Source organism: Pleurodeles waltl, chromosome 1_2 (genome assembly GCF_031143425.1).
Source record: "Pleurodeles waltl isolate 20211129_DDA chromosome 1_2, aPleWal1.hap1.20221129, whole genome shotgun sequence".
NCBI classification, from domain to species: Eukaryota; Metazoa; Chordata; class Amphibia; order Caudata; family Salamandridae; genus Pleurodeles; species Pleurodeles waltl.
This window is the reverse complement of record NC_090437.1, coordinates 1,298,398,049-1,298,413,163: the sequence shown is the minus strand read 5'-3', so window position 1 is coordinate 1,298,413,163 and position 15,115 is coordinate 1,298,398,049. Positions and strand designations below refer to the sequence as shown.

General features: G+C 48.6%; 1 protein-coding gene across 4 annotated transcripts in view; it reads right to left on the bottom strand.

Annotated features, from left to right (window-relative positions):
- LOC138250501 (uncharacterized) overlaps positions 1 to 15,115 on the bottom strand; it is a 328,067-nt gene that overhangs the window by 29,214 nt on the left and 283,738 nt on the right. The gene's annotated exons all lie outside the window — the stretch shown is intronic.

The following is a 15,115-nucleotide window of genomic DNA, read 5'->3' as shown; positions in this document are numbered from 1 at the left end:
TGTTGCTGCCTTACATATTTCGTTCATTGGAATATTTCCTAGGAAGGCCATGGTAGCGCCTTTCTTTCTGGTTGAGTGTGCCTTTGGTGTAATAGGCAGCTCTCTCTTTGCTTTAAGGTAGCAGGTTTGGATGCACTTAACTATCCATCTGGCTATACCTTGCTTTGATATTGGGTTTCCTGTATGAGGTTTTTGAAATGCAATAAATAGTTGTTTTGTTTTCCTAATTAGTTTTGTTCTGTCAATGTAGTACATTAGTGCTCTTTTGATGTCTAATGTATGTAGTGCCCTTTCAGCTATTGAGTCTGGCTGTGGAAAGAACACTGGTAGTTCTACTGTTTGACTTAACTGAAACGGTGAGATAACTTTTGGTAAGAATTTTGGATTGGTTCTTAGAACTACCTTATTTTTGTGTATTTGAATAAATGGTTCCTGTATAGTAAACGCCTGAATTTCACTTACTCTTCTTAGAGATGTAATGGCAATGAGAAATGCAACTTTCCACGTTAGGTATTGTATTTCGCAAGAATGCATGGGTTCGAAAGGTGGACCAGAGTCTTGTTAAGACAATGTTGAGGTTCCATGAAGGAACAGGTGGTGTTCTTGGTGGTATAATTCTTTTTAGGCCTTCCATAAATGCTTTAATGACAGGTATTCTAAACAGTGAAGTTGAATGAGTAATCTGCAGGTATGCAGATATTGCTGCGAGATGTATCTTTATGGAAGACAAGGCCAGATTTGATTTCTGCAAATGTAGTAAGTATCCTACTATATCTGTTGGAGATGCATGTAATGGTTGAACTTGATTATTATGGCAGTAGCAAACAAATCTTTTCCATTTACTTGCATAGCAGTGTCTAGTGGATGGCCTTCTAGCTTGTTTTATGACCTCCATACATTCTTGTGTGAGGTTTAAGTGTCCAAATTCTAGGATTTCAGGAGCCAAATTGCTAGATTCAGCGATGCTGGGTTTGGATGCCTGATCTGTTGTTTGTGCTGTGTTAACAGATCTGGTCTGTTGGGTAGTTTGACATGAGGCACTACTGACAGGTCTAGTAGTGTTGTATACCAAGGTTGTCTTGCCCATGTAGGTGCTATTAGTATGAGTTTGAGTTTGTTTTGACTCAATCTGTTTACTAGATATGGAAGAAGAGGGAGAGGGGGAAAAGCGTACGCAAATATCCCTGACCAATTCATCCATAGAGCATTGCCTTGAGACTGCTGGTGTGGGTACCTGGATGCGAAGTTTTGGCATTTTTCATTCTCTTTTGTTGCAAATAGGTCTATTTGAGGTGTTCCCCAAATTTGGAAGTAAGATTTTAGAATTTGGGGGTGAATCTCCCATACGTGTACTTGTTGGTGATCCCGAGAGAAATTGTCTGCTAGCTGGTTCTGGATCCCTGGAATAAACTGTGCTATTAGGCGAATGTGGTTGTGAATTGCCCACTGCCATATCCTTTGTGCTAGGAGACACAGCTGTGTCGAGTGTGTTTCCCCCCTGTTTGTTTAGATAATACATTGTTGTCATGTTGTCTGTTTTGACAAGAATGTATTTGTGGATTATGATGGGTTGAAATGCTTTCAACGCTAGGAATACTGCTAACAATTCGAGGTGATTTATATGAAACCTTCTTTGATGTACATCCCATTGTCCTTGGATGCTGTGTTGATTGAGGTGTGCTCCCCACCCTGTCATGGAAGCATCTGTAGTTATCACGTATTGTGGCACTGGGTCTTGGAAAGGCCGCCCTTTGTTTAAATTTATACTGTTCCACCATAGAAGCGAGATGTATGTTTGGCGGTCTATCAACACCAGATCTAGAAGGTGACCCTGTGCATGTGACCATTGTGATGCTAGGCACTGTTGTAAGGGCCTCATGTGCAATCTTGCGTTTGGGACAATGGCTATGCATGAGGACATCATGCCTAGGAGTTTTAACACCATCTTTGCATGTATTTTTTGTGTTGGATACATGGCTTGTATGACTTTGTAAAAATTTTGAACCCTTTGTGGACTTGGAGTGGCTATCCCTTTTGTTGTGTTGATTGTCGCTCCCAAGTATTGCTGTGTTTGGCACGGCAGAATGTGTGACTTTGTATAGTTGATGGAGAACCCTAGTTTGTAGAGGGTTTGTATGACATAATCTGTGTGGTGTGAACACTTTGTTAGGGAGTTGGTCTTGATTAGCCAATCGTCTAGGTAGGGGAACACGTGTGTAGGAAGTTGGCTCTGTATGTGCTATTTCAAAGTAAGGAATAGCATGCACAGAGTCCAAGGGTTCCCCTTAGAGGTAAAATAGTGGTAGAAATAGATAATACTAATGCTCTATTTTGTGGTAGTGTGGTCGAGCAGTAGGCTTATCCAAGGAGTAGTGTTAAGCATTTGTTGCACATACACATAGACAATAAATGAGGTACACACACTCAGAGACAAATCCAGCCAATAGGTTTTTATATAGAAAAATATATTTTCTTAGTTTATTTTAAGAACCACAGGTTCAAATTCTACATGTAATATCTCATTCGAAAGGTATTGCAGGTAAGTACTTTAGGAACTTCAAATCATCAAAATTGCATGGATACTTTTCAAGTTATTGACAAATAGCTGTTTTGAAAGTGGACACTTAGTGCAATTTTCACAGTTCCTGGGGGAGGTAAGTATTTGTTAGGTTAACCAGGTAAGTAAGACACTTACAGGGCTTAGTTCTTGGTCCAAGGTAGCCCACCGTTGGGGGTTCAGAGCAACCCCAAAGTCACCACACCAGCAGCTCAGGGCCGGTCAGGTGCAGAGTTCAAAGTGGTGCCCAAAACACATAGGCTAGAATGGAGAGAAGGGGGTGCCCCGGTTCCGGTCTGCTTGCAGGTAAGTACCCGCGTCTTCGGAGGGCAGACCAGGGGGGTTTTGTAGGGCACCGGGGGGGACACAGGTCCACACAGAAATTTCACCCTCAGCGGCGCGGGGGCGGCCGGGTGCAGTGTAGAAACAAGCGTCGGGTTCGCAATGTTAGTCTATGAGAGATCTCGGGATCTCTTCAGCGCTGCAGGCAGGCAAGGGGGGGATTCCTCGGGGAAACCTCCACTTGGGCAAGGGAGAGGGACTCCTGGGGGTCACTTCTCCAGTGAAAGTCCGGTCCTTCAGGTCCTGGGGGCTGCGGGTGCAGGGTCTCTCCCAGGCGTCGGGACTTTAGGTTCAAAGGGTCGCGGTCAGGGGAAGCCTCGGGATTCCCTCTGCAGGCGGCGCTGTGGGGGTTCAGGGGGGACAGGTTTTGGTACTCACAGTATCAGAGTAGTCCTGGGGTCCCTCCTGAGGTGTTGGATCGCCACCAGCCGAGTCGGGGTCGCCGGGTGCAGTGTTGCAAGTCTCACGCTTCTTGCGGGGAGCTTGCAGGGTTCTTTAAAGCTGCTGGAAACAAAGTTGCAGCTTTTCTTGGAGCAGGTCCGCTGTCCTCGGGAGTTTCTTGTCTTTTCGAAGCAGGGGCAGTCCTCAGAGGATGTCGAGGTCGCTGGTCCCTTTGGAAGGCGTCGCTGGAGCAGGATCTTTGGAAGGCAGGAGACAGGCCGGTGAGTTTCTGGAGCCAAGGCAGTTGTCGTCTTCTGGTCTTCCTCTGCAGGGGTTTTCAGCTAGGCAGTCCTTCTTCTTGTAGTTGCAGGAATCTAATTTTCTAGGGTTCAGGGTAGCCCTTAAATACTAAATTTAAGGGCGTGTTTAGGTCTGGGGGGTTAGTAGCCAATGGCTACTAGCCCTGAGGGTGGGTACACCCTCTTTGTGCCTCCTCCCAAGGGGAGGGGGTCACATTCCTAACCCTATTGGGGGAATCCTCCATCTGCAAGATGGAGGATTTCTAAAAGTTAGAGTCACCTCAGCTCAGGACACCTTAGGGGCTGTCCTGACTGGTCAGTGACTCCTCCTTGTTTTTCTCATTATCTTCTCCGGCCTTGCCGCCAAAAAGTGGGGCCTGGCCGGAGGGGGCGGGCAACTCCACTAGCTGGAGTGTCCTGCTGGGTTGGCACAAAGGAGGTGAGCCTTTGAGGCTCACCGCCAGGTGTGACAATTCCTGCCTGGGGGAGGTGTTAGCATCTCCACCCAGTGCAGGCTTTGTTACTGGCCTCAGAGTGACAAAGGCACTCTCCCCATGGGGCCAGCAACATGTCTCGGTTTGTGGCAGGCTGCTAAAACTAGTCAGCCTACACAGATAGTCGGTTAAGTTTCAGGGGGCACCTCTAAGGTGCCCTCTGTGGTGTATTTTACAATAAAATGTACACTGGCATCAGTGTGCATTTATTGTACTGAGAAGTTTGATACCAAACTTCCCAGTTTTCAGTGTAGCCATTATGGTGCTGTGGAGTTCGTGTTTGACAAACTCCCAGACCATATACTCTTATGGCTACCCTGCACTTACAATGTCTAAGGTTTTGTTTAGACACTGTAGGGGTACCATGCTCATGCACTGGTACCCTCACCTATGGTATAGTGCACCCTGCCTTAGGGCTGTAAGGCCTGCTAGAGGGGTGTCTTACCTATACTGCATAGGCAGTGAGAGGCTGGCATGGCACCCTGAGGGGAGTGCCATGTCGACTTACTCGTTTTGTCCTCACTAGCACACACAAGCTGGCAAGCAGTGTGTCTGTGCTGAGTGAGAGGTCTCCAGGGTGGCATAAGACATGCTGCAGCCCTTAGAGACCTTCCTTGGCATCAGGGCCCTTGGTACTAGAAGTACCAGTTACAAGGGACTTATCTGGATGCCAGGGTCTGCCAATTGTGGATACAACAGTACAGGTTAGGGAAAGAACACTGGTGCTGGGGCCTGGTTAGCAGGCCTCAGCACACTTTCAATTGTAAACATAGCATCAGCACAGGCAAAAAGTCAGGGGGCAACCATGCCAAGGAGGCATTTCCTTACACAACCCCCCCCCAAACGAAAGAGGATGAGACTAACCTTTCCCAAGAGAGTCTTCATTTTCTAAGTGGAAGAACCTGGAAAGGCCATCTGCATTGGCATGGGCAGTCCCAGGTCTGTGTTCCACTATAAAGTCCATTCCCTGTAGGGAGATGGACCACCTCAACAGTTTAGGATTTTCACCTTTCATTTGCATCAGCCATTTGAGAGGTCTGTGGTCAGTTTGAACTAGGAAGTGAGTCCCAAAGAGGTATGGTCTCAGCTTCTTCAGGGACCAAACCACAGCAAAGGCCTCCCTCTCAATGGCACTCCAACGCTGCTCCCTGGGGAGTAACCTCCTGCTAATGAAAGCAACAGGCTGGTCAAGGCCATCATCATTTGTTTGGGACAAAACTGCCCCTATCCCATGTTCAGAGGCATCAGTCTGCACAATGAACTGCTTAGAATAATCTGGAGCTTTGAGAACTGGTGCTGAGCACATTGCCTGTTTCAGGGTGTCAAAGGCCTGTTGGCATTCCACAGTCCAGTTTACTTTCTTGGGCATTTTCTTGGAGGTGAGTTCAGTGAGGGCTGTCACAATGGATCCATATCCCTTCACAAACCTCCTGTAATACCCAGTCAAGCCAAGGAATGCCCTGACTTGAGTCTGGGTTTTTGGAGCTACCCAGTCCAGAATAGTCTGGATCTTGGGTTGGAGTGGCTGAACTTGGCCTCCACCTACAAGGTGTCCCAAATAAACCACAGTTCCCTGCCCTATCTGGCATTTGGATGCCTTGATAGAGAGGCCTGCAGATTGCAGAGCCTTCAAAACCTTCCTCAGGTGGACCAGGTGATCCTGCCAGGTGGAGCTAAAGACAGCAATATCATCAAGATAAGCTGTGCTAAATGACTCCAAGCCAGCAAGGACTTGATTCACCAACCTTTGGAAGGTGGCAGGGGCATTCTTTAAACCAAAGGGCATAACAGTAAACTGATAATGCCCATCAGGTGTGGAGAATGCTGTCTTTTCTTTTGCTCCAGGTGCCATTTTTATTTGCCAGTACCCTGCTGTCAAGTCAAAGGTACTTAGAAATTTGGCAGCACCTAATTTATCAATGAGCTCATCAGCTCTTGGAATTGGATGGGCATCTGTCTTGGTGACAGAATTGAGCCCTCTGTAGTCCACACAAAACCTCATCTCTTTCTTTCCATCTTTGGTGTGAGGTTTGGGGACTAAGACCACTGGGCTAGCCCAGGGGCTGTCAGAGCGCTCAATTACTCCCAATTCCAGCATCTTGTGGACTTCCACCTTGATGCTTTCTTTAACATGGTCAGACTGTCTAAAGATTTTGTTCTTGACAGGCATGCTGTCTCCTGTGTCCACATCATGGGTACACAGGTGTGTCTGACCAGGGGTTAAGGAGAAGAGTTCAGGAAACTGTTGTAGGACTCTCCTACAATCAGCTTGCTGTTGGCCAGAGAGGGTGTCTGAGTAGATCACTCCATCTACTGTACCATCTTTTGGGTCTGATGACAGGAGATCAGGGAGAGGTTCACTCTCTGCCTCCTGATCCTCATCTGTTACCATCAACAGATTGACATCAGCCCTGTCGTGGAAGAGCTTAAGGCGGTTTACATGGATCACCCTCTTGGGGCTCCTGCTTGTGCCCAGGTCCACCAAGTAGGTGACCTGACTCTTCCTCTCTAGTACTGGGTAAGGGCCACTCCATTTGTCCTGGAGTGCCCTGGGAGCCACAGGCTCCAGAACCCAGACTTTCTGCCCTGGTTGGAACTCAACCAGTGTAGCCTTTTGGTCATACCAAAACTTCTGGAGCTGTTGGCTGGCCTCAAGGTTTTTGGTTGCCTTTTCCATGTACTCTGCCATTCTAGAGCGAAGGCCAAGTACATAGTCCACTATGTCCTGTTTAGGCTCATGGAGAGGTCTCTCCCAGCCTTCTTTAACAAGGGCAAGTGGTCCCCTTACAGGATGACCAAACAGAAGTTCAAAGGGTGAGAATCCTACTCCCTTCTGTGGCACCTCTCTGTAAGCGAAAAGCAGGCATGGCAAGAGGACATCCCATCTCCTTTTGAGTTTTTCTGGGAGCCCCATGATCATGCCCTTTAATGTCTTGTTGAATCTCTCAACTAAGCCATTAGTTTGTGGATGGTATGGTGTAGTGAATTTATAAGTCACCCCACACTCATTCCACATGTGCTTTAGGTATGCTGACATGAAGTTGGTACCTCTGTCAGACACCACCTCCTTAGGGAAACCCACTCTGGTAAAGATACCAATGAGGGCCTTGGCTACTGCAGGGGCAGTAGTCGACCTAAGGGGAATAGCTTCAGGATACCTGGTAGCATGATCCACTACTACCAGGATATACATATTTCCTGAGGCTGTGGGAGGTTCCAGTGGACCAACTATGTCCACACCCACTCTTTCAAAGGGAACCCCCACCACTGGAAGTGGAATGAGGGGGGCCTTTGGATGCCCACCTGTCTTAACACTGGCTTGACAGGTGGGGCAGGAGAGGCAAAACTCCTTAACCATGTTGGACATATTGGGCCAGTAGAAGTGGTTGACTAACCTCTCCCACGTCTTGGTTTGTCCCAAATGTCCAGCAAGGGGAATGTCATGGGCCAATGTTAGGATGAACTCTCTGAACAGCTGAGGCACTACCACTCTCCTAGTGGCACCAGGTTTGGGGTCTCTGGCCTCAGTGTACAGGAGTCCATCTTCCCAATAGACCCTATGCGTTCCATTTTTCTTGCCTTCGGACTCTTCAGCAGCTTGCTGCCTAAGGCCTTCAAGAGAGGGACAGGTTTCTTGTCCCTTACACAGCTCCTCCCTTGAGGGTCCCCCTGGGCCTAAGAGCTCAACCTGGTAAGGTTCAAGCTCCAAAGGCTCAGTTCCCTCAGAGGGCAGAACTTCTTCCTGAGAAGAGAGGTTCCCTTTCTTTTGCTGTGTTGCAGTTGGTTTCCCAACTGACTTTCCTGTTCTCTTGGTAGGCTGGGCCATTCTTCCAGACTCCAGCTCTACTTGTTCACCCTGTGCCTTGCACTGTGCTCTTGTTTTCACACACACCAGTTCAGGGATACCCAGCATTGCTGCATGGGTTTTTAGTTCTACCTCAGCCCATGCTGAGGACTCCAGGTCATTTCCAAGCAGACAGTCCACTGGGATATTTGAGGAGACCACCACCTGTTTCAGGCCATTGACCCCTCCCCATTCTAAAGTAACCATTGCCATGGGATGTACTTTTCTCTGATTGTCAGCGTTGGTGACTGTGTAAGTTTTTCCAGTCAGGTATTGGCCAGGGGAAACCAGTTTCTCTGTCACCATGGTGACACTGGCACCTGTATCCCTCAGGCCCTCTATTCTAGTCCCATTAATTAAGAGTTGCTGTCTGTATTTTTGCATGTTAGGCGGCCAGACAGCTAGTGTGGCTAAATCCACCCCACCCTCAGAAACTAGAGTAGCTTCAGTGTGGACCCTGATTTGCTCTGGGCACACTGTTGATCCCACTTGGAGACTAGCCATACCAGTGTTACCTGGATGGGAGTTTGGAGTGGAACCTTTCTTGGGACAGGCCTTGTCTCCAGTTTGGTGTCCATGCTGTTTACAGCTATGACACCAGGCCTTTTTGGGATCAAAGTTTTTACCCTTGTACCCATTGTTTTGTGAAGAGGCTCTGGGCCCACCCTCCTGTGCAGGTTTTTGGGGGCCTGTAGAAGACTCTTGACTATTTTTAGTTTTGGTTGTCTCATCACCCTTCCCCTGGGGAGTCTTTGTGACCCCTTTCTTTTGGTCACCCCCTGTTGAAGTCCTGGACACCCTTGTCTTGACCCAATGGTCCGCCTTCTTTCCCAATTCTTGGGGAGAAATTGGTCCTAGGTCTACCAGATGCTGATGCAGTTTATCATTGAAACAATTACTTAACAGGTGTTCTTTCACAAATAAATTGTACAGCCCATCATAATTACTTACACCACTGCCTTGAATCCAACCATCTAGTGTTTTCACTGAGTAGTCAACAAAGTCAACCCAGGTCTGGCTCGAGGATTTTTGAGCCCCCCTGAACCTAATCCTGTACTCCTCAGTGGAGAATCCAAAGCCCTCAATCAGGGTACCCTTCATGAGGTCATAAGATTCTGCATCTTGTCCAGAGAGTGTGAGGAGTCTATCCCTACACTTTCCTGTGAACATTTCCCAAAGGAGGGCACCCCAGTGAGATCTGTTCACTTTTCTGCTTACACAAGCCCTCTCAAAAGCTGTGAACCATTTGGTGATGTCATCACCATCTTCATATTTAGTTACAATCCCTTTAGGGATTTTCAACATGTCAGGAGAATCTCTGACCCTATTTATGTTGCTGCCACCATTGATGGGTCCTAGGCCCATCTCTTGTCTTTCCCTCTCTATGGCTAGGATCTGTCTTTCCAAAGCCAATCTTTTGGCCATCCTGGCTAACTGGATGTCCTCTTCACTGGGGCTATCCTCAGTGATTTCAGAGGTGTTGGTCTCTCCTGTGAGGGAACCAGCATCTCTGACTATTATTTTTGGAGTCAGGGTTTGAGGGACCCTGTTCTCCCTAGATAGGACTGGTAGGGGGGAATTGTCCTCCAAGTCACTATCCTCTTCCTCTGAGTTGCCACCCTCAGAGGGGTTGGCCTTTTCAAACTCTGCCAAAAGCTCCTGGAGCTGTATTTTGGTAGGTTTGGGGCCCATTGTTATTTTCTTTATTTTACAGAGTGACCTTAGCTCCCTCATCTTAAGATGGAGGTAAGGTGTGGTGTCGAGTTCCACCACAGTCACATCTGTGCTAGACATTTTGCTTCTAAAAGTTGGAATACTTTTTAAGAATCTACAACTGGTTCTAGAATCTAATTCAAACTTTTACAAACTTTTAAACTCTAAAAGAAATGCTAAACAGGATCTAACACAAGGCCCTAGCAGGTCTTTTAAGAATTTAGAAAACTTTTCAAATTGCAAAAATCAATTTCTAATGACAATTTTGGAATTTGTCGTGTGATCAGGTATTGGCTGAGTAGTCCAGCAAATGCAAAGTCTTGTACCCCACCGCTGATCCACCAATGTAGGAAGTTGGCTCTGTATGTGCTATTTCAAAGTAAGGAATAGCATGCACAGAGTCCAAGGGTTCCCCTTAGAGGTAAAATAGTGGTAGAAATAGATAATACTAATGCTCTATTTTGTGGTAGTGTGGTCGAGCAGTAGGCTTATCCAAGGAGTAGTGTTAAGCATTTGTTGCACATACACATAGACAATAAATGAGGTACACACACTCAGAGACAAATCCAGCCAATAGGTTTTTATATAGAAAAATATCTTTTCTTAGTTTATTTTAAGAACCACAGGTTCAAATTCTACATGTAATATCTCATTCGAAAGGTATTGCAGGTAAGTACTTTAGGAACTTCAAATCATCAAAATTGCATGTATACTTTTCAAGTTATTGACAAATAGCTGTTTTGAAAGTGGACACTTAGTGCAATTTTCACAGTTCCTGGGGGAGGTAAGTATTTGTTAGGTTAACCAGGTAAGTAAGACACTTACAGGGCTTAGTTCTTGGTCCAAGGTAGCCCACCGTTGGGGGTTCAGAGCAACCCCAAAGTCACCACACCAGCAGCTCAGGGCCGGTCAGGTGCAGGAGTTCAAAGTGGTGCCCAAAACACATAGGCTAGAATGGAGAGAAGGGGGTGCCCCGGTTCCGGTCTGCTTGCAGGTAAGTACCCGCGTCTTCGGAGGGCAGACCAGGGGGGTTTTGTAGGGCACCGGGGGGGACACAGGTCCACACAGAAATTTCACCCTCAGCGGCGCGGGGGCGGCCGGGTGCAGTGTAGAAACAAGCGTCGGGTTCGCAATGTTAGTCTATGAGAGATCTCGGGATCTCTTCAGCGCTGCAGGCAGGCAAGGGGGGGATTCCTCGGGGAAACCTCCACTTGGGCAAGGGAGAGGGACTCCTGGGGGTCACTTCTCCAGTGAAAGTCCGGTCCTTCAGGTCCTGGGGGCTGCGGGTGCAGGGTCTCTCCCAGGCGTCGGGACTTTAGGTTCAAAGGGTCGCGGTCAGGGGAAGCCTCGGGATTCCCTCTGCAGGCGGCGCTGTGGGGGCTCAGGGGGGACAGGTTTTGGTACTCACAGTATCAGAGTAGTCCTGGGGTCCCTCCTGAGGTGTTGGATCGCCACCAGCCGAGTCGGGGTCGCCGGGTGCAGTGTTGCAAGTCTCACGCTTCTTGCGGGGAGCTTGCAGGGTTCTTTAAAGCTGCTGGAAACAAAGTTGCAGCTTTTCTTGGAGCAGGTCCGCTGTCCTCGGGAGTTTCTTGTCTTTTCGAAGCAGGGGCAGTCCTCAGAGGATGTCGAGGTCGCTGGTCCCTTTGGAAGGCGTCGCTGGAGCAGGATCTTTGGAAGGCAGGAGACAGGCCGGTGAGTTTCTGGAGCCAAGGCAGTTGTCGTCTTCTGGTCTTCCTCTGCAGGGGTTTTCAGCTAGGCAGTCCTTCTTCTTGTAGTTGCAGGAATCTAATTTTCTAGGGTTCAGGGTAGCCCTTAAATACTAAATTTAAGGGCGTGTTTAGGTCTGGGGGGTTAGTAGCCAATGGCTACTAGCCCTGAGGGTGGGTACACCCTCTTTGTGCCTCCTCCCAAGGGGAGGGGGTCACATTCCTAACCCTATTGGGGGAATCCTCCATCTGCAAGATGGAGGATTTCTAAAAGTTAGAGTCACCTCAGCTCAGGACACCTTAGGGGCTGTCCTGACTGGTCAGTGACTCCTCCTTGTTTTTCTCATTATCTTCTCCGGCCTTGCCGCCAAAAAGTGGGGCCTGGCCGGAGGGGGCGGGCAACTCCACTAGCTGGAGTGTGCTGCTGGGTTGGCACAAAGGAGGTGAGCCTTTGAGGCTCACCGCCAGGTGTGACAATTCCTGCCTGGGGGAGGTGTTAGCATCTCCACCCAGTGCAGGCTTTGTTACTGGCCTCAGAGTGACAAAGGCACTCTCCCCATGGGGCCAGCAACATGTCTCGGTTTGTGGCAGGCTGCTAAAACTAGTCAGCCTACACAGATAGTCGGTTAAGTTTCAGGGGGCACCTCTAAGGTGCCCTCTGTGGTGTATTTTACAATAAAATGCACACTGGCATCAGTGTGCATTTATTGTGCTGAGAAGTTTGATACCAAACTTCCCAGTTTTCAGTGTAGCCATTATGGTGCTGTGGAGTTCGTGTTTGACAAACTCCCAGACCATATACTCTTATGGCTACCCTGCACTTACAATGTCTAAGGTTTTGTTTAGACACTGTAGGGGTACCATGCTCATGCACTGGTACCCTCACCTATGGTATAGTGCACCCTGCCTTAGGGCTGTAAGGCCTGCTAGAGGGGTGTCTTACCTATACTGCATAGGCAGTGAGAGGCTGGCATGGCACCCTGAGGGGAGTGCCATGTCGACTTACTCGTTTTGTCCTCACTAGCACACACAAGCTGGCAAGCAGTGTGTCTGTGCTGAGTGAGAGGTCTCCAGGGTGGCATAAGACATGCTGCAGCCCTTAGAGACCTTCCTTGGCATCAGGGCCCTTGGTACTAGAAGTACCAGTTACAAGGGACTTATCTGGATGCCAGGGTCTGCCAATTGTGGATACAACAGCACAGGTTAGGGAAAGAACACTGGTGCTGGGGCCTGGTTAGCAGGCCTCAGCACACTTTTAATTGTAAACATAGCATCAGCACAGGCAAAAAGTCAGGGGGCAACCATGCCAAGGAGGCATTTCCTTACAGGCATATTGAGCACTGCCTGTTGTATCTCGGGTTTGAAGCCGGATGTGCGCAACCATGCGTGCCTCCTTATGGTTACCGCGGTATTTATTGTTCTTGCAGCTGTATCCGCTGCATCCATAGAGGAACGTATTTGGTTGTTGGAGATATTTTGTCCCTCCTCAACCACTTGTTTTGCCCGTTTCTGGAATTCTTTGGGTAGATGCTCGATAAGATGCTGCATCTCGTCCCAATGGGCTCTGTCATATCGCGCTAGGAGCGCCTGCGAGTTAGCGATGCGCCACTGGTTTGCAGCTTGTACTGCAACCCTTTTCCCAGCTGCGTCGAACTTGCGGCTCTCCCTGTCTGGAGGTGGTGCGTCGCCTGATGTGTGCGAGTTGGCTCTTTTACGAGCTGCTCCTACGACAACTGAATCTGGTGGCAGTTGTGATGTGATAAAAGCAGGGTCCGTGGGCGGTGCTTTATATTTCTTCTCCACCCTTGGAGTTATTGCTCTGCTTTTGACAGGTTCTTTAAAGATCTGTTTAGCGTGCCTTAGCATTCCCGGGAGCATAGGGAGGCTTTGATAATTGCTATGGGTGGAGGAGAGGGTGTTGAAAAGGAAGTCATCTTTGACAGGCTCTGAGTGTAAAGACACGTTATGGAACTCTGCTGCCCTAGCTACCACCTGTGCATACGCTGTACTGTCTTCAGGTGGTGAGGGCTTAGTAGGGTACGACTCAGGGATATTGTCTGATACTGGGGCGTCAGAGATCCCACGCATCCTGGTCATCTTGGCTCATAGTGGTATGAGCTGGTGAATGTGACGGAGTCTGTGCCGGTGATGTATGAGTTACCGGTGGTGGAGAGGGTGGTGGAGTTACCTTCTTTACCACTTTTGCTTGTGGTGTCTTTTCTTGTGGTTGGAAATCGAGTTTCCTTTTCCTCCTGATTGGGGGAAGAGTGCTGATCTTCCCTGTACCACTTTGTATGAAGATCCGCTTTTGGGTGTGGTCTACATCTGTGGTTTGTAAATCTTCCTCAAACCTGTGTTTGCGCATTTGGGAGGACAGTGATTGTTCCTCTGAGTACGAACTGGCTGTCGGTTCAGTTGCTGGTCGTTTAGGCACTGAAACCGTGTCTTTTGTTGTTTTCGGCTCCGACGAGATTTTTCTCTTTTTCGGTGTCGAACTTTCTCGGCGTCGGCCATCTTCGGTGCCGCTGTCTCTGTGCCGAGCAGCCTCGGTGGTGCTGTCTCGGTGTCGACCCTTTTCTGCAGCACTTTCTCGGTCCAGAGATTGCTGCGTGCCTGTGTCTCGACCCAAGTCGGACGACCTCGGCACCAGTTCGCCTTTTTTCGGTGCCGATGGACGGTCACCTACTTTATGGGTTGAGCCATGGCCTGTTGGCAGTGGCGTCCCCTGGGCTTTGTCTGTTTTCCCGTGTGGTGCTTGCTTCGACGTCTTACTCACGGTTTCTTCGACGTCGAATTCTTCCGAGTCAGATTCATGGATGGAGAAGGCTTCCTCTTCTTCTCCCTGTTCCTCGAACCCTCGTTGTCCTGTCGGCGTGGACGCCATCTGCAACCGTCTGGCTCTTCGGTCACGGAGCGTTTTTCTCGACCTAAACGCTCGACAGGCCTCACACGTTTCTTCCTTGTGCTCGGGTGACAGGCACAAGTTACAGACCAAATGCTGGTCTGTATAGGGATATTTACTGTGGCATTTAGGACAGAATCGGAACGGGGTCCGTTCCATCAGTCTCGATGTTGCACGCGGTCGGGCCGACCAGGCCCCGACGGGGGATCGAAATTACCCCGAAGGGCTACCGGAGCTCTTCAGGATTCGGTGTCGATTCTAATCTAACCCGATACCGAACAAAACAATACCGACGTAGTTTTCCGAAGTTATGACTATCTTTCCGTCCCGAAACACGGAGCGAAAAGGAACACGTCCAAACCCGATGGCGGAAAAAAAACAATCTAAGATGGAGTCGACGCCCATGCGCAATGGAAACAAAGGAGGAGTCCCTCGGTCTCGTGACTCGAAAAGACTTCTTCGAAGAAAAACAACTTGTAACACTCCGACCCAACACCAGACGGCGGACTATGCACAGCATGTGTATCTGCAGCTACACATGCCACCGAACCTAGTGTTTTGGTGGTGGCAAGAGCATGGTCAAAGCGTTTTGAAATTGGAGGCAATTGCTGTTGCTCCTTATCTGGAAGTAGGCACACTCCTCAATAAGGAAGTTAGCTTTGAATGTAAAGATGTGGTTTGCGATATAAATTGACATTTTGTTGACCGAAGTGTGGTTCAGTCGCATGGATTGTTGCTTTAATGGTTACTGTTTAAAGAGCCAAAGAAGGGAACAGAAAGCAAGCGTAATGACGGTCCATATGCATAGATTTAAGGGCTGCCTTGTGATCACAATTGACTTCAATGCTGTTCACACAGTATTAATCAGGGTACTCCA